Raw genomic sequence first — 19,490 nt, 5'->3', positions numbered from 1 at the left:
ATTATACATTTATAAATTTAAATAGTCACATGTGGCTAATGGATACTGTACCAGACAATAAAATAATCTAGAACTCTTCTGCCATGAGGAAAAGCACACAGATTATCCAATTAAGGTAGCAGTCTAGGAAGTCAGACTTGGAAAGTGGAGGCTTTAAAAAGTCTTAAGAGGATGATGGGAAAAGTAGTGAATGGCATGAAGACAAGGGCTGGTGGATGAAATCAGAGCGCATAGAATGTGCTGAAGCAAAGGAAGAGATGGAAGGCAGTCCTAGTTCTTCATGATAGAAAACAGGACCCAAACTTATTTTCATCAGTTCCTCTCATTTTAATCAGTTCCAGATAGTTCTTTGCCTAGTCAGAGGTTGACCTGGGCCTACAAGGTTTATTTCCCGAGTTTGAATTCGAATAATCCACAATTGTTCTTTACCACCTTGGGCGAGAATAAAGACAATTTAGATGGTTAATCAAAAAGAAGAATCAGACAAAGGGGAAGCCTTGCTAACTGCAGATGCTCCAGGACTGCTCACTGGCTTGTCCCCAGTGCCCAGGGTTGCTACAGGAATATCAGGTAAACATCACCTGGCAGAAGACCCAAGGGGAGGTAACTACTCTTTGTAAACCTCTTTGGATCTCTGCAGAAATGAAACAGGGCAAACCTGACACAATGGACAGTCCAATCAAGAATCTCTAGAATAATGGGCCTCAACTGGGATGACTTTTGCCACCCCCACCCCTCCCTAGGGGACATTTTTCAAAGTTTGGAGATAATTCTGTATTTCACAACTGGATGGGGGAATGGTGCTACTGGCATCTAGTAGGTAAAGGCCAGGGATGCTGTTGGACATACTATAAGGCACAGGACAAGTCTCTTCCTCAAAGAATTATCAAGTCCAAAATGTTGATAATATCGAGGTTGAGAAACCCTCCTCCAGAGCAATATGGGTGAAGAAAATGTAAGAATTCTTACTCTGCCAATAACATGAGAACCTTCCACATTCTTCCACAACCTCCTGTATCCTCTCTCATCATCTGAAGGGGTCCTAAGAAGCAAGATACAGAGGATAATATATTGTTATTAATTATAACAAGTCATCAATCAGCCCACTACTCAGGCATGCAAGAAATCATACTCAATTCCCCTCTTTACATCAATCCAAATGGATATGAAGACCATTCGTACAGACAACTCTCTCAGGAAAAGGAACTGTAGCCATAGGGGAATATGGGTTTAAAAATATTAAGGACTAGCCCAGCTGCTGTGGCTCAGTAGATTGAGTGTCCTCCTATGCACCAGGAGGTCACTGGTTTGATTCCCAGGCAGGGCACAGGCCCAAGTTGTGGGCATGATCACCATTAGGGGTACACAGTAAGAAGCCAATAGATGTTCTCTCTTATCATTGGTTTTCTCTCTCCCTCTTCCTTCCTCTCTCTCTAAAAATCAATAAACCATATTATATGTGTATAGTTCATCTACACATATATGAATAATCATTTTAAAGATTTGAAGTCAACTAAAATATATATAAAACGAACGTGCCAATTATTTTATTTTATTCATTAATTATTAACTAGTAAGATGTCACCGTGATTCCAAGGAGAATTCAAATACTGCACTTAAAGAGCTAAAGCAGGAATCTTAAAATGAATTTACAAATAGATGTAAAATTAGCTTTTTCCATCAAAGAGAAAGACAATTAAATGTCTTTCCACAAGAAAGATTTTGCACATCTATGGATAAATATCATTTCATTATTATCAGTTATCTACAACTCACAGAGTTATAAAATAACTCAAAGACACAAAAGATACATAGATCTTGAGAACTGAATAACTGGGAAGGCTGTACTTAGAAAATGCCTTATTTTCCATAGAAGAGACTCAGTAAACTTTTTTTATTTCACAATTTTTGTGTGGTTGTCATTTGTGAAGAGAGATTATGATATATTCTATGCTGATGGGAATGATTGGGAAAATTTGGTGGTTCAGGAGGGAGAGGGAAGAATTAAAAGAACGAACTCCTGAATACATGAGCAGAACATGAAGCCGAAAGGCTGCCTTAGGCAAGAGCAGGGAAGCTTCTCAAGAGCATAGGAGAGAAGAGACCGCACACAAGCCATATGCAGGTGATCTGTAGACATGCTGGTGGGAGGTCAGGTAATTCCCTTCTATACTCTATTTTCTCAAGAAAATAAGAGGTTGAAGTGGGTGGATGAAATTTAGCAACAGCAAGAGATGTTAAATGAGAAACTGAGAACAAATAGGGAGATATGGTGGGCATTGGTAACGGCCAGCTGAGATTTATGCAAATTACTTTCTAACATGATCAGAGTTATTGGCAGAGGGATAGGTACATACATCAATGGTGCAAAATAGAGACTCCAGAAACAGACCCACACAAATATGCCTCATTGATATTTTACAAAGAAACAAAAGCAATTCGATGGAGGAAAGATAGCCCTTTCAAGATAGTGTGGGAGCTGTTGAATTTACATTGGCTGAAATGTGAACATCAACCTAAGTCTCAGACCTTATACAAAAAGTGTGTAAAAATGGATCATGGATATAAATGTAAGATGTGAAACTATAAAACTTTTAGGGGGAAAAACATAGAATATCTTCATGACTGAAGACCAGGCAAAGAATTCTTAGACTTGACAGCAAGAATGAGCCTTAACAGGAAAATTTGATAAATTAGACTTCATCAAAACTAAAAAATTCTGCTCTCAGAAAGACTGTATTAATAGGATGAAAAGACAAGCTACAGAGCAGGAGAAAATATTTGAAAACAACACAGCAAACAATATAAAGGACTCTTAAATTCAAGAGTAAAACAATTAAACCAAATAATCCAATTAGAAAATGGGAAAAAGACATGAACAAACATTTCACCAAACAGATGGCAAATTAGCCCATGAAAAGATGTGCAGCATTACCTTCCATTATGAAAATGCAAATTAAAACCTCAGTGAAAGACACACTTATCAGAATGACTAAAATAAAAAATAGTGACAATGCTATGTGGTGGTGAGGATGCAGAAAAACGAAGTAACATACATTGCTGGCAGAAATGTAAAATGGTGGGATCTCTCCAGAAAATTGTTTAGCAGTTTCTTAAAAGTCTAAACATGCAACTACCAGAGGACTCAATAATTACACACCTGGAATTTATCCCAGAGAAATAAAGACATTTTTGCACAAAAATCTGTTCATGAATGTTTATGGCAGCTTTATTCATAATAACCCCAAACAGGAAACAACCCAGATTCCCTTCAGTGGGTAAATGGTTAAATAAACTGTGGTACAGTCATACTCTGGAATACTATTCAGCAAGGTAAAGGAACAGACCATTAGTTTACACAGGTCCTAGAAGGGGTACAGCAAAATTGTCAAAGATATTTCTAAGGAAATTCCAGGTTTCAAGTGAAGAGATTTGGATCTGGCTTCCCAAAGATATACTACTTTGGTGTTTAGATTATTTTGAGATAAGGCATTGAGACTCTGTGGGCTCACGAGAAACTTCTGCTTCTTCCTTAACTACCTAGAAGAATTTAAATTGGAGCCTTTCCCATAAGAAGACTTATTATTAGAAGTAACTTTTTATGCTCTATCTATAAGGCAGAACAAACTGAACATTTGCTCTTCTTATCATCCTGAGAATTCCCCTCCTTGTCTCTGAAGCCCCAAGGCATCTTATCTCATCCCTAGCTCATAATATATATATATATATACCTCATTTTACCTTTCTGTCTCTAAACTGCTCATGTATATGGGGTTGCTGACTCTCTCATGTATGTGGGTTTCCCATACATACGTATGTAATTAAATTTGGAGATTTGTTTCTTGTTAATCTGTCTCATGTCAATTTAGTTATGTGACCAGCCAAAAGAAACTAGAAGGAAAGATAAAAATTTCTTCCTCCCCCCACAGTACGGGCTCTTTAGGCTAAAGATGGGGCAGCCAGGCAGGCCCGGGAGCCCAGATGGCTGAACCATCAGAAACACATTAGGAACACACCTGTGGAAGTACCCTCTATGTCTCAGAGAGAGAGGCTCAAGGTAAGAGAGAGGGGCAGATGGGCCATATATGGATCACAGAATGTGCTGGACCTTGACCCATGCCTTGTCATTATTATGGCTCCAATCCTCAGAGTCTCAAAAAGTGATGCATAACGTGAAGAGGTTCTCAAGTGGTGTACCTGGGACCCAAAGTTTCTGCAAAGGGGCTGGCAATTGGATGCTCCTGCAGAATCCCCTCTGACTTCAGTCAGAGCCATTCTAAGTTGTCTGCTTTGTTTGGGACTCCAAATAAAGAGCTAACCTGGGAAATACAAGGTACACCATTTCAAAAACAAGTCCTTTATCTCTCTGGAATCATCTGCTGTACTTACCCCATAAGAATGAGAGAAGCCCTTGCTGAGTCAAACTCTCCCAAAGGTAGTGGGGATTGGAACTTACAGATCCCTAGTTACTAAAATCTATATCTTGCTTTGAACTTTCATATGAGCTTTTATAAGAAACACTAGAGGCCTGATGCACGAAGATTCATGCAAGCATGGGCCTTCCTTCCCCTGGCTGCTGGCACTGCCTTTGCTCCGGGTGGAGCCACCTTTCCACCTTCCCACGCTCCCCAGAGGCCCAGAGTGGCTGGGGTGGTGCAGAACGCCTGCGTCAACACCTGTGTCAACCCAAGCGTCCTGCCCTCGGCCATTCGGTGGCTGTGTATGCAAATTAACCCACCATCTTTGTTGGGTTAATTTGCATACTCACTCCTGAATGGCTGGTGGGGTCACGAAGGTACGGTCAATTTGCATCTTTCTCTTTTGTTAGTGTAGATGTGTATGTTTGGTTGGGTGGGATAGGAATTAGGTACCTTTCTGTTTTCTTCCCTGTTGGCCTCTCTATTTCTCATTTCCTCTAAGCACAGACACAGCCTCCTCTCCATCATTCCTCCATGCCTAACAAGGGACCTTTGTGCAGCAGGCAGGAAGAGAGGACTACAGGTAAAAATGAAGAGGCTTAAACCTGAGCAAAGGCCTTTGGTCCTCAGGCCTTGTTTACCCCTCCCACAGCCCTGCAGGAGTCCTAGGTTCTTCCCCTTGTCCAAATCCCTCTCACACAGGTTCTCCTTTGACTCTCCATCCCCTGTCCCAAATCACCAGGTACTTTTGAATCCAGGCTTCCTGAAGCAAATAGAAGTCCAGCTCAGTTTGCTATGCTAATCAGCAGCTCCCCAGTGTTCTTCTGCAGAACCCAGGGGCCTCTGCACACCAAGGCCCACCTGCCAAATCAAAGAGCAGTTCTCACCCTGAAGAACTGCTATGAGGAGTAGAGTTCTTCTTCACCCTGGGATTCCTGGATAGATTCAGGACAGGACTCTGGGTGGGGAAAAAATTCATCTTTGTTTATACTAAGCTGGCAGTTCTAAAATCTGGCAGTTCTAAATTAGAGAAACTAAAATCTGGCAGTTCTAAATTAGAGAAACCATCATAAAGTTGTATACATATAGGAATGTCAAATTGTACAATGTTCAACTAGTCTGTGGGAAAGCATGGGGGCTGCTTTTTTGTTGATCAAAGCTGTGTAAAGAGTAGAGGCTTACCAGGAAACCTCATTCTGCCCCTAAAATACTGGCTCCTGGACCTGGGAGGAAGCATGCATTCTTGGCTGCCTGTTCCTTTTCTGGAAATGGCACAGAGCAGACCTGGCTAACTCTTGGATTTCAGGACTGCATATTTCAGACACTCTGGTTACCCTGTGCCTTGATCACGGTTATTTTCTTACCCAACTCTCTTTTCAGGCTCCAGGGGGTTCTTCCAGTTGCTTTTTATGCCTTGCCCCACTGACTTTTTAAATTGCAGAATTGAGAAATACAACACAACCAACAAAGAAAGGGTTGGGTTGCAAAAGTTTGTTTGCACATTGCTTTAAGAACTCAAAACACATTTCCCTAGAAACAAAGGGGATAAGGCACACAGGCAGATGGCTCCCTTGTTACCACCCAGAAAAAAGAAAAAAAGAAAAGGAAAAACAAAAGACTTAGCCTACAGTATTATTTCACCAATGAATTGTTCTTGAAATAATGCATTTTGAGTTGAAACTCAGATGCCAAATACCTTCCTATAATGATATGGTGGTTATAAAGTATGGTCCCAAAATTTTCTGCTCTCCTCTCATTGAAAGATGAGTCTCTGTTTCCTTTGCTGGAATATGGGCTGTGACTATCTGGCCAAAAGAATACAGCAGAAAGGATATTGTGCCAGTTTCATTTTATGAAGATAGTATTATTCTGGTAACAAAACCAGGCAAAGATAGTACAAAAAAAAAAGAAAGCCAAAGACCAGTCTCCCTCAAATATAGAGAGGCAATGATCCCTAACAAAATATCTATAATAATAAAAGGGTAATATGCTAATTAGACCAGATGTCCTTCCGGACAAAGCCAGGGCCAGAGGGAAACCAGCCCCGGTCCTGGGTTCCAGAGGGAAGCCAGTGCCAGCAGCCAGGGGAAAGAAGACCTACTCTTGCATAAATTTTGTGCATCGGGCCGCTAGTTAGCAAATAAAATTCAGCAAAATATAAAAATAATGAGACATCATGATTAGGTAGATGTTACTTCAGGAATGGAAGGCTGGTTCAATGTTTGAAAATGAATCAATATAATCTACCATATTAACAGGCTAGGGAAGAAAAATCATATGATCATATCAAATGATGAGGGGGGAAAGCACTTGACAAAATTCATCACCCATTCACGATAAAAACTCTCACAAACAGAAATAGAGGAAAGCTTTCTGAACTTTATGAAGAGCATCTAGAACAGTCCAGTTTTACTGCTTGGTCTCTCTTCACCGCACAGGATGGGGACTTTTTATTGGCTGGCAGGGATAAATCTTGGCTCCTGGCATTCTTTGACCTTCTGACTTTCTTCAGGCCTTCTCATTATGGAGGTTGGGGAATCCCTGCTGCAGCCCAGTGATGGTGGAATTCCAGGCTCCTCTCCCCACTCCATGGTCTTGGCTCTAGGGTAGGACTACATTTTTTCTGTGAGTTTGGCTGAAGTATACTAGTTTTTGTCAAAAAGTGTTCTGTATTTCTAGGCTGCCACTTTCATAGTCCTCTAGCAAGAGAGAAGGGGTTTTTGTTAAGCCCCTTCTTGTCTGTGCCTCTTGGCATTTCTGGGCTGATGGCTTCTTCAGCTCCAATTCTGGGATATGTGAGGTGAGAAGAAAACTCCGGAACTCTCCACTGTTTTTTCCTGGGTCCTGAGTTACCTAGTCAATTAGCCTTCTTCCCTTCACTGTCCAGAGTCTTCCTAGGTTTCCTTCACATATAATGTCCTTGAATGTAGCAGGAGAAATAGGGAAAGTACATATATGTCATCTTCTTAGAATATCAAGCTGAAGTCCTGATATTGTTGAAATATCTTTATTTTCCCTCACACTTTGTTATTTGTATGGATATAGAATTCTAGGCTGTACCTCAGAATTTGAAGGTTTTGTTGACCTTTTACTCTTCTAGTGTTGCCCTCTGATTTTATTTTCTTCAAATATGATCTCTCTCTCTCTCTCTCTCTCTCTTCTCTCTCTCTCTCTCTGTCTTTCTCTCTCTCTCTTCTATTCTAAAACCACATGAACTAGTCAATGATTATATCTCCTTTATCTTTTTTTTTTTTTTTTTTTTACTTTTTCTGAGTTTCTGAAGAGACAGATATTGGGTTTTCTAGATCGTTTTTCTAGGTTTCTTATCTTGCCCAATTTTTATTTACTTTTTGTTTGTTTTGTTTTCTGAAAAAATTTGTCAATCTTTTCATCTTCCTGTTTACTCTTATCACTATCATATTTTTAATTTCTGAGACTTTATTCACATTATCTGATTTTTTCATTTTTCATAACATCACATTTTTTAGAATATAAAGACTTGTTTTGTATTCTTGGAATGAACATATATAATATTGTTATTAATATTTATGGTATATTGTATTGCATTGTATTATATATTCTTATTTGCTACTTCATTTCTTCTGGGTTCCTTTAAAAAACATATTCTGTTTACTGTATTGTCCATTTCTTCTAGTTTTCCTTTGTTTGTAGGCTTGTGTGCCTATTTGCTTTGGTCTCTCATGTTGAAGGACTTTACCTATCTGGTGATCCTTGGAGCTTTTTCATATTTAACAGAGTAACTGAAAAGCTAATTGAAAAATAGGCTGTGTATTTTGTACTTGCCTCTCCAGATTTCATCCTGTTCCACCCTGCTCTGTGCCATGGAGGCTATCCTATCAGGATTGCATCACCTGGGATCATTAATACTTTGGATTCTGGTGGAATTCAGTCAATGGGAGGCACTGGCAGGACCACAACATTGAGGGAGAGAGAATGAATGCCTGAGGAATTGGTATCCCTGAACTCCTTCCTCTTATGCTGTGTTTTGACAATGGTTGCATTCCTCTCTTGAAGGTGACAGACATCTGTTAGTTGGTCCCTTCTCACAGTCACAGCCCTTCTTAGCTTCTAGTAACCACTCCCACCCTGAGCTTCAGAGCCAGGGGTAATGACAGCTACCTCTGCTGCTCACCATGAGACTTCACCACTTCTTGTTGGTTTCTTTTAACCACACCCTCACCTCTGTAAATAGCCCCATTTATTAAGCTCCTCTCTCTCCCTTTTGAGTGTGTCATTGGCATTTCTTGCCAAGGTCCTGATCAATACAGTAGTTTCGTACACATGGACAAGGCCTGTCAAATGAAGTGCCACAACTGGCCTTTTCATTGGAGAACATCCAAATATCCATGTGTTAGTTTGCTAGGGCTGCCAAAGTTTTACAGACTGGGTGTCTTAGTAAGACAACAGACATTTATTTTCTTAGAGTTCTGAAGGTCAGAAGTCCAAGATCAAGGTACCAGCAATGTTAGCTTTTTTTATAGGCCTCTTTTCTTGGCTTTCAGACAGCCAGTTTCTTGTTGTGCTCTCATATGGCTTTTCCTCTTTGCATGAACTAATTCCATCTTCTTATAAGGATGCCTGATTGAATTGATCCCTGGTGTCTCTTTGAATGAACTAATTCCATCTTCTTATAAGGATGCCTGATTGAATTAGGGTCCACCCTTAACATCCTGGTTTTCATTTAACCCTTTTTTTGAAAGCTCTGTTTCCAAATATTGTCACATTCTGAGGAACTAGGGCTTAGAACTTCACATGTAAATTTGTGTAGGCCAAAACTCAGGCCATAACAAATCATATCTGTAGTGTCTCTCTAAATAAATGAATTAAGTACATTGGGGTCTGTTTCCTCAGAAGAATTCTCTAATTCACAGTTTAGAGGGCATGAGTTAAGCTATAGGCTTTTGGAAACAGGTCTTGGAAAATGGTCCCACTGTTCCTGGTGAAGGCTTTTGATGACTCTCAGGCAGGCAGTCTAAGGACTGAGCCTTCCCTTCCACTGTGTGTACAGAATCTAAACCTACCCTGGTTTAATGTCTCCAGACAATAAACTGATCTCCTGCCTCGAGTGGGGGAGGGTAGCTCCAAGCAACCTGGGATCCTGGAGGCACCCTCTCCTCCCCTCTCTGTCCTGCTTCTTAGCCCTGCCCTTTGGATGCCTCTGACCCTTTGGTTGTTCTGGTTTCCACAGTATGGATTGACTTACTTATGGCTGTTACTCCTTTTTATAGTCACTTGGGTTTTATGTTTTTTTTTTTTCTCTGCTTTTCAGAGTGTTACCACCATGAATTATCATATGGAAATAATTCATGTTCAATCAATATGAACTGTTTCTCTCACCCAAAACATCATTGCGTGGATGCTTTCTTCTTTGTTTTCTTTGTCCTTTTTGGTTTATCATACCTTTTTTTTTTCTTTTTTTCACTATCATTGTGACAATTTTGGGAGGGAGGGAGACAAAAACTATGGTCACTCCACCACTTTTAATCAGAAGTTCACACTGACCTCTTGGAGTTAGCCCTCTGCACAGTCCCGCAGTCCCTTCTCCAAGTATTAGAAGTGTCCTCAGCTATGTTAATACATAAGCCTCTGTAATATTATAACCAAGATGCTGGACTTCACCTTCTTTCAGTATTAGATATTTCTGTTATATTTATTAGCATAATATGACTGCTTTTTGCCCTGACAGATTTTAGCACCAGCTTCCTTCAAAACCCTCATGACAACACTAACCTAGAAAGAACTCAATAGCTTTGATTTTTATATGAAACTAAAGGCCCGGTGCATGGATTCGTGCACCGGTGGGGTCCCTCCACGTGGCCTGCACCCTCTCGCAATCTGGGACCCCTCAGAGGAAATTGGAGAGCCAGTTTTGGCCTGATTCCCCACAGGCTAGGTTGAGGGACCCCACCGGTGCATGAATCCGTGCACCAGGCCTCCAGTATGCATACATCTTGGGTTAATCTCCTCCCACCCTCCCCTCCTCCCCCTTCCCTCTGAGATTCATCAGTCTGCTTCATATTTCCATGCCTGTGGTTTCCACTCCTGTGTTGAGCATCTGCCTCCTGGTGGTCTGTGTGCATCATAGCTACCGGCTGGTTGGGCAGTCGGCCAGTCGCTTATATATATATTCTTAAAAACCACCTTGCAAACACTGATCTTATATATTGCCTATGCCAGGGCCATCTTCTATTATTATTTTTATTTAAATAACCTTTTTATTTTAGAATCCTTTTGGATTTATGGAAAAGTTGCAAAATAGTATGGAAAGATCCTGTGTGCTCCTCATCAAGTTTTTTTCTGATTATACGTTACTATGTTATATTACTGGTATATCTGTCACAACTTAGGAACCAATATGAGTATACAACTATTAACTAAAGCCATACTTTATTCAGATTTTACTAGTGTGTTTTTTTCTCCCTAATGTTCTTCTTCTGTTCCAGGATCTCATCCAGAAGACCAAATTACATTTTGTTATCATATCTCTCCAGCCTCCTTTGATCTATGACCATTCCTCTGACTTTCCTTATTGTTGATGACCTTAAAGAGTACTAGGCAGGCATTTTGTGGAAGGTCCCTCAACTTTGGTTTGTCTGGTGTTTTTCTCATGGTTAGCCTGGGATTGTAGGATTTGGGAAAGGAAGACCACAGAGGCAGAGTGCCCTTTTCAACACATCAATCAAGGGGACATGCCAGCAACAGGGCTGGTGGTGATAACATTTGTCAGCTGGCTGCTGCAAAGCTACTCCCACCCCTTTCCACTCTTTGGAAGCAAGTCACTAAGTACAGTCCCTGTGACACCTCCTTAAGGCCTCCCCCCAACTTTTTTTCTGATTTTTACAAAATCACAACTGATTTAAAGGACTCCACAATTTACTCTGTATGTTTGATTTAATGAAGCTATACATTCTCACATTAAAAGCCTGAGGAGGGCAAATTGAAGACCTGGAACCATATGCCTGAGGGTGAAGACACCAGTGCCTTCTCTCACTTCTCAGTTTCCTTTGTGCTCCAGGCAGATCAGACCTGTTTTCCATTGTTGGGACAAGGACCACAATTCTTGGCACTGCTTTACCTCACCATGCTCTTCTGGGAGCTAATGAAATAAATGCTTAGAAAGTTCTTCACGATCCCTGGAGAAAAGGGAAAGCTCAGTGCTGAGTGGATGGCCCTTCTCTGGTGGCAGTTGCTTTGCTGTGAGCCACATCTGCAGATCTTCAATTTCGCCAAATTGATGGAAGTGCTGAGGTCTGACTAAAGGAGCTGATATTCCTGTAGCACTAACCAGTGTGAGTGTAAAAAATTCCTAGAAAAGCCATAACTGTGTGTTTAATCCACTCAGCAATCCCAAGGAGTGCCTCTACCCCTTGCTCTGGGTCACTGTCCTCTGACCACCCTCTGCATTCACATGCTGTGCTCCCTTTCCTTTCATTTCCTGCAAGTCATTGAAGTGAGACTTGCATGCATATATTTGGAGATGGGGTCCTTTGGCTGCTTGGCCTAGTTCACTACTGTACCACATACCGACAGAGAAAGGGCAAGTGGGGTCTTCCTAAAATTATTCTTGGAATTACACACAAAATTAAGATATTTAAAACACCCTAAACATGATGGACCCAGTTATTTAGAATGAAATGCTTTCTGACTCCAGGGAGTGCTGCTGCCCATGGGCAGAATTACAAGCCACAAATAGATTAAAAGAAGCTGGAATCCAATCTCCCGCTCCTTCATTCACTCACTCACTCACCAAAAATAAAGGAAGCCTTCCCACTTGCCAGCATTCCTGAAGGTCCTGGTACAGAGGAGAGAGGGGGTGGCCAGTGCTGGGGAGCCCTGCTTTAAAGAAGGCCAAACTGGGTCAGTGCACACCAATGGTTAACCTGCCCAGCTCCACACGCTGTTTCTATGAACACACCCAGGAAAAGGTGAGGCCTTGATAGTCTAGCCCAGCTACATAAAGACAGGAGGTTATTTTTATAAAGAAAGAAAAGAGGCAATCCCTTCCAAACAAATCCCAGATGGGCTGAGACCCCTTTCTTTAAAATAAACATGCCCAGAATTTAGGAAGTGCAAGGGGAAATGTTTACAGCGTGATTAGAGCTGCCTGGGAGGGGCCAAGGGCCCTTGCCCTGGGCTATCTGAGAGGCCTACTTAGTGAAAATGACCTCACTGCCAGAAACTGGAACTCAGTGTGGATGCCAGAGTCTGCCACACACTGGGATCGATTTCCAACACTCCAAGATGGGCATCTGTGAGGCATGAGATTCGTTTGCCATTCTAGTAAACCAATTATTTTAAAGTATTATTAAGCTACTGCCATGTAACTTTATTTTTATTTGAGGATTTCTGATTAAATTTCTTACTCTATAATAATAAGCAAATCAATGGAATGTACAAGGTAAGGAAAAAGAGGATGTGGTGTAAGTATGTATGGAGGGGATGTGGCACATGTGGGTGGGTGTATGTGTGATTGTGTGAATGTTAGAGTTGTCAGGCTTAGCAAATAAAAATATAGGACACAGGTTAAATTTAAATTTCTGATACAACTTGAATACCTTTAGTTTATGTCCTATATATTATATGGAACAAACTTATACTAAAAATTAGTCATTGATGATCTGAAATTCAGTTTAAACTGGGCATCCTGTATTTTATGTCAATCCTAGTAAATGTGTATGAAGTTGTGTCATCAGTGTAGTGTGTGTGTGTGTGTGTGTGTGTGTGTGTGCACATGCATGCACACCCATTAGCATGCTGAAGCTGGCTGTGGGGAGAGAGGTCTACGTGACGAACTGGGGTAAAAGTGCCATCACCAGTCTGAGAGAAGCCACTCGATGCCCATCTTTACTTTATCCTCCCCTCAAAAGGAAACAGTACTATAAATCATACCATAAAACAAACTATACATCATAAATTACAAGTGTTATTAATTTCCAAAAGGCTTTATACAAATTGAGAATGTAAATCTTGAGAACTTTGTGGCTTAGATCAGAGACATCAACAGCAGTAAACATCTGGTCTGGTGAATTTTCAACTTAGGGACTGACTCTGAAGGACTTTTCCCCAAGACCCAGGATCCCTGGCACATCATTTCTTCTTTTACTTCACATGTGGATAACTTTTAAATCATACCTTCACTTCATTAATTTCACATCTAAGGAAATCATCCTAAGAAAAGAATCTGAAATGCATTAACTGCATTATGTAATTGTGTTTTTTAAATAAAATAGATTGCCACTTTTATAAAATAGACAAGAACTGTAATACCTAAGTGTCACAATAAGAGATGCCAAGTTGGAGGGAGAAACCAAGATGGCGGCATAGGTTAAACACCTAACCTGCAGCCGGGCACAACAATTTCAAAAATACAACTAGAGGTCAGAACGGACATCGTCCAGAACCACAGGAAAGTTGGTGGACTGAAATGCCCACAGCTGGAGGGAAGGTGAAGGCCACGGGGACAGTCGGGGAAGCCGTAAAAGCCTGAGGTATGGAGAAACGGGCGGAGACACGAGCACACGCGCCTGCGGGGAGGATGGAACCGGAGAGGAGGGGGCGGCTGATGACCTGGCCGGAGTTCACTGGCAGGAAGGAGATAAAGGCTCCGGAGTGCGCTGAGCACCGGCTCCGATTGCACTGAACCCCATTCCGGGCGAAACCCTGGGAAACTCACTCACTTTCGCAACTCCGCCGCCCCCGCAGGCCGCCCGGCCCGGGACGCTGGGGACGCCGCCGCAGCGGCGGCGCCCGGAGCCCGGCGGCCTCCCAGCACCCGTCCCCGCCGCACAGCCCCCGCGCGCCTGGTGCCGCGGGCCGCGCGCCCCGCACACCGGACGGAGGCCCGGGCGCCCTCTCCGTGCACCTCCCGGCGACGCTAGACTTCAGTAGAGTTGACTGAATTCAAGGGATTAAGAAGTATAAATTGGGGGGACGCCGCGGCGGCGACGTCCGGACCACGGCGATGGCGGTGCCTGGAGCTCGGCGGCCGCCCAGCGCCCGTCCCAGCCGCGCGGCCCTCGCGCGCCTGGTTCCGCGGGACGTGTGCACCGCGCACCGGACGGAGGCCCGGGCGCCCTTTCCGTGCACCTCCCGGCGGCGCTAGACTTCAGTAGAGTTGACTGAAATGAAGGGATTAAGAAGTACAAATTGAGAAGTTTGAAAAAGATGGCGGCGGAGGTTAAAGGCTGTTCTGTTGCCTCGCACCCAGCGAAATCGGAGGGGATGAGGTGTGGAGGTGCGTGGGTCTGGCTGGTGGCGGGGGAAAGGGGCTTTTGTTCCAAACCAAAGGGAGATTAGCTCTCCATCACCCTGAAACCCATCTTCTGGCGAACCCCGGGAGACCCAGATGCCTGCGGGGAGAGGCGGGACTCTTGCAGAGGTGCGCCCAGCAATCAGTGTTTGCTGCGCTGGAGTGCGGAACGAGGGGACTTAGATACATGGAAGGAAGAAGGACCAGACTCACAGCCATCGAGGCTCGCCGCACCATGGCCTGTTGGCGCCCTGAGACCCCGCCCCGCCCTGGGACCCGCCCTGCACGTTTTGAAGACCTGCCCCGCAAGTCTTGCAGGCACACCTGCGCCCCAAGCAACGGCTTAAGCATGTGGGTGTCCTGCCCTCTGGCAGCGGACCAGATGATCTGCTGTTCTAGTCGGACTGCTCCAGGGCCACTCAGACAGGAGGAAGAAACTACAGTTTTTACTGTAATCCTTGCTGAGTGCCTAAGGCAGTAGCTGATCTACACCCCATTGGAGACCCAGAAACGAGGGCATCTAGTGGTCTGTGGGAGATGACACCAGATTTCAACCACGTGCATAAGGGACACATTCAATGGGAATATTCAGTGAGCGCCATAGCTTTGCTGCACCAAGACCCGGCCCATAAACGTGTCTCCTGCACAGCAACTCTTCCTTTATAGACAAAGAGCGCCCCCCCAGTGACACCAACAACAATCAAGACTTAACTATACAAAGGAGGACCAAGATGGAGGCATAGGGCGGAAGCCTGATTGTTGCCTACCACAACAACTTTGAGACTACGACAAGAGAGCAGAGCAGACACCATCCAAGACCACCATAGGGCTGGCTGAGTAGATGCTCTACAACTAGAATAAAAGAGGGGTATGTGGGATGATGCTGATGCCGGTGACCCAAAGACCACACTTTAAGAACTACAGCTCAGGCGACACAAAAGAACTATGGCTCAGGCGATACAACAGCGGCCTGGAACGTGCTCGGCGCAGTTCCCCCGGCGGTCTCCGGCTGAGGGGACGGCTCCACTGGCAGCCAAGTATGGACAGACGAGCCCCTATGAGACATGGGGTGGGAGACTCCGCGCTTGCTGACCTCTGAGTCCGTCAAGAATCTCAACGCCCCAGAAGCGGCCAGGTGCGCATGCTCGGCGACCGGCCACCGATGCAGACCCAAGGGCCGACGCAGCGACGCCAGACTGGCCCACCGCCATGCACCGGGTGCACCGGAGCTTCGCCGAGCCGCCGCCCGACGAGTTCTGCAGCAGCCATACTGGAGCTCTGGAAGGATGGCCAGGGGAATTGCTGAGGGGGGATTGACCGGCAGGAATTGGGATCGGGAAGACGGGGCCCCGCTGAGACCCGGGTGCGGGCGGGGTTGCGCGCCTCTGGGCTCGGGTGTGGTCACACGCCTCTGGGTATAAGTGAGGCCTCACGTCCCTGGGTCTAGGTGAGGCCACATGCCCCTGGGTCCAGGTGAGGCCAGACTCCGGGTCCGGGTGAGGCCAAGTGCCCCTGGACCCGGATGACGCTGGATCCCGTGCCCGGGCGAGGCCAAGCGCCCCTGGGTCTGGGAGAGCCCACACACCCCTGGGTCCAGGCAAGACCATGTGTCCCTGGATCCGGGTGAGGCCGCGTGCACCTAGGCCCGGGTGAGCCCAAGTGGCCCTGGGTCTGGGAGAGGCCAAGCATCCCTGGGTCCGGGTGAGACCATGTGTCCCAGGATCCGGGTGAGGCCTCGTGCACCTAGGCCCGGGTGAGCCCAAGTGGCCCTGGGTCTGGGAGAGGCCAAGCATCCCTGGGTCCGGGTGAGACCATGTGTCCCTGGATCCGGGTGAGGCCTCGTGCACCTAGGCCCGGGTGAGCCCAAGTGGCCCTGGGTCGGGGAGAGGCCAAGCGTCCCTGGGTCCGGGTGAGACCATGTGTCCCTGGATCCGGGTGAGGCCTCGTGCACCTAGGCCCGGGTGAGCCCAAGTGGCCCTGGGTCTGGGAGTGGCCAAGCATCCCTGGGTCCGGGTGAGACCATGTGTCCCAGGATCCGGGTGAGGCCTCGTGCACCTAGGCCCGGGTGAGCCCAAGTGGCCCTGGGTCTGGGAGAGGCCAAGCGTCCCTGGGTCCGGGTGAGACCATGCGTCCCTGGATCTGGGTGAGGCCTCGTGCACCTAGGCCCGGGTGAGCCCAAGTGGCCCTGGGTCTGGGAGTGGCCAAACGTACCTGGGTCTGGGTGAGACCATGTGTACCTGTATCCGGGTGAGGCCTCGTGCACCTAGGCCGGGGTGAGCCCAAGTGGCCCTGGGTCGGGGAGAGGCCAAGCGTCCCTGGGTCCGGGTGAGACCATGTGTCCCTGGATCCGGGTGAGGCCTCGTGCACCTAGGCCCGGGTGAGCCCAAGTGGCCCTGGGTCTGGGAGAGGCCAAGCGTCCCTGGGTCCGGGTGAGACCATGTGTCCCTGGATCCGGGTGAGGCCTCGTGCACCTAGGCCCGGGTGAGCCCAAGTGGCCCTGGGTTTGGGAGAGGCCAAGCATCCCTGGGTCCGGGTGAGACCATGTGTCCCTGGATCCGGGTGAGGCCTCGTGCACCTAGGCCCGGGTGAGCCCAAGTGGCCCTGGGTCTGGGAGAGGCCAAGCGTCCCTGGGTCCGGGTGAGACCATGCGTCCCTGGATCCGGATGAGGCCTCGTGCACCTAGGCCCGGGTGAGCCCAAGTGGCCCTGGGTCTGGGAGAGGCCAAGCATCCCTGGGTCCGGGTGAGACCATGTGTCCCTGGATCCGGATGAGGCCTCGTGCACCTAGGCCCGGGTGAGCCGAAGTGGCCCTGGGTCTGGGAGTGGCCAAACGTTCCTGGGTCTGGGTGAGACCATGTGTCCCTGGATCCGAGTGAGGCCTCGTGAACCTAGGCCCGGGTGAGGCCACGTGCCCCTGGGTCTGGGATAGGCCAAGCGTCCCTGGGTCCGGGTGAGTCCATGCGTCCCTGGATCCGGATGAGGCCTCGTGCACCTAGGCCCGGGTGAGCCCAAGTGGCCCTGGGTCTGGGAGAGGCCAAGCATCCCTGGGTCCGGGAGAGACCATGTGTCCCTGGATCCAGGTGAGACCTTGTGCAACTAAGCCCGGGTGAGGCCACGTGCCCCTGGGTCTGGGAGATGCCAAGCGTCCCTGGGTACGGGTGAAGCCAGATCCTGGGTCCGGGTGAGGCCGTGCGCCCCTGGATCCATCCGGGTGAGGCTGGGTCCCAGGCCCGGGTGAGACCACGCGCCCCTTGGGTATGGGTGAGGCCACGTGCCCCTTAGTCCAGGTGACGCCGTGCCCCTGGGTTCGGCCGAGACCAAACCAGAGGGAGTCGGACCTCCATTACCACCATTTGTCCACCATCCAGAGCTGAGGGGTCAGTGCTGACATGTACACATAAGGAACTACTGGACATCGAAATTGGGTCTCAAAAGAACTGTTGGTCCAGGGGGAAGCTCGCTACAGATTGATTCATTTGCCTGTCAACATAAATATTATTGCTCGTCTCACATTCAGTTCTTATTAGTATATATCTAGTGACATTTGATCTCGTTCATCTAGAGGAAATGATGAACAACATAGAATGAGGAACAAGTACAGAACCAGAAGCAAGGAGGCATCGATCGGACTATCGGGCCTCAGAGGGAGGATAGGGGAGGGTAGGGGAAGGGTGGGGGGGAGGGGGAGAGTTCAACCAAAGGACCTGTATGCATGCATATAAGCCTATCCAACGGTTAAGTTCAACAGGGGATTGGGGCATGCGTGGGGAGAGGGGTGGGATGGGAATGGGGGGATGAGGACAAATATGTGACACCTTAATCAATAAAGAAATTAAAAAAAAAAAAAAAAAAAAAAAAAAAGAGATGCCAAGTTGGTTATAGTCTATTTACACAATAAAATAATACGTGACTAGTAAAGCAATGTTTATGAAAGTTTTGTGTCCTTCAGACTAAAGGCAATCTGAAAAAGAGGAGATAGAAGTGTTAGTGTAGTTAGCTAGTCTATAATAATAAAAGCATAATATGCAAATTGACTGAATGGCTGAACAGCAGAACGACCATCCAGACGACCTTCCGGACGACCTTCTGGACGAAGCCAGGGCTGCGAGGGCCCAGGCAGCTGCCTGAGCTGTGAAGGCCTACTCTTACACGAATTTTGTTTATTGGGCAAAGGGAATCAGGCATTAAGAAGCCTCATAAACTGGGGAGCTGAATCAGACACTGAGCCTGCTTGCTCCACTAGGAAGTTACAGCTTCACACAGTCTCCAGGGCATCCTCCACCCTCAGGACCCAATAACCCCCCCACCCCCACCCCAAGCATCATGAGCAGGAGGGATCATTACCGGGGAAGGAATAAAAACAGCAGGAGAAATCCCTCTGCTGGCGCATGCTCAGTGGAAGCCAGGATCGCACAGCGGGAGGTGCTTCCACTTTGAGGCATGTGCAGTGGGAATTAAGATGGACACCATAAGGGGAGGAGCCTAGCCTGGGAAAAGGATTGGATTGTCTAAGGGACACAGAACCCCAGAAGATTCAGGATTAATTAGCGGGAAAGTTTGAGAAGTAGATTGGTTAGTTTGAAGAAGCACCTTGGTCTGGTGAATTTTGATCTCTCTCTTTCTCTCTCTCTCTCTCTCTCTCTCTCTCTCTCTCTCTCTCTCTCTCTCTCTCTCTCTCAGTAACACTGCTTCTTCCAGCAGGGCTAGCTTGTTAGTGTGTTCTCCCTCCATAGCAACCATGTGGCCCTAGCAGCTGGGGACCAAGGCAGGTGAGGGGGCTGGACACAGTGCCAGCCAGAAACA

General features: G+C 46.4%; 1 protein-coding gene across 1 annotated transcript in view; it reads right to left on the bottom strand.

The window, feature by feature from the left end:
- Positions 1 to 1,023: 1,023 nt before the first annotated feature.
- The window catches only part of THBD (thrombomodulin), a 68,963-nt gene continuing 50,496 nt past the window's right edge, over positions 1,024 to 19,490 (bottom strand). Inside the window, exon 2 of the mRNA XM_054723764.1 lies at positions 1,024 to 1,042. The gene's annotated coding sequence lies outside the window, so the exon portion shown is untranslated. The remainder of the gene's footprint in view (positions 1,043 to 19,490) is intronic.

The sequence above is a fragment of the Eptesicus fuscus genome, chromosome 12 (assembly GCF_027574615.1).
Source record: "Eptesicus fuscus isolate TK198812 chromosome 12, DD_ASM_mEF_20220401, whole genome shotgun sequence".
NCBI lineage: Eukaryota > Metazoa > Chordata > Mammalia > Chiroptera > Vespertilionidae > Eptesicus > Eptesicus fuscus.
This window is presented reverse-complemented; position numbering and strand designations above follow the sequence as displayed.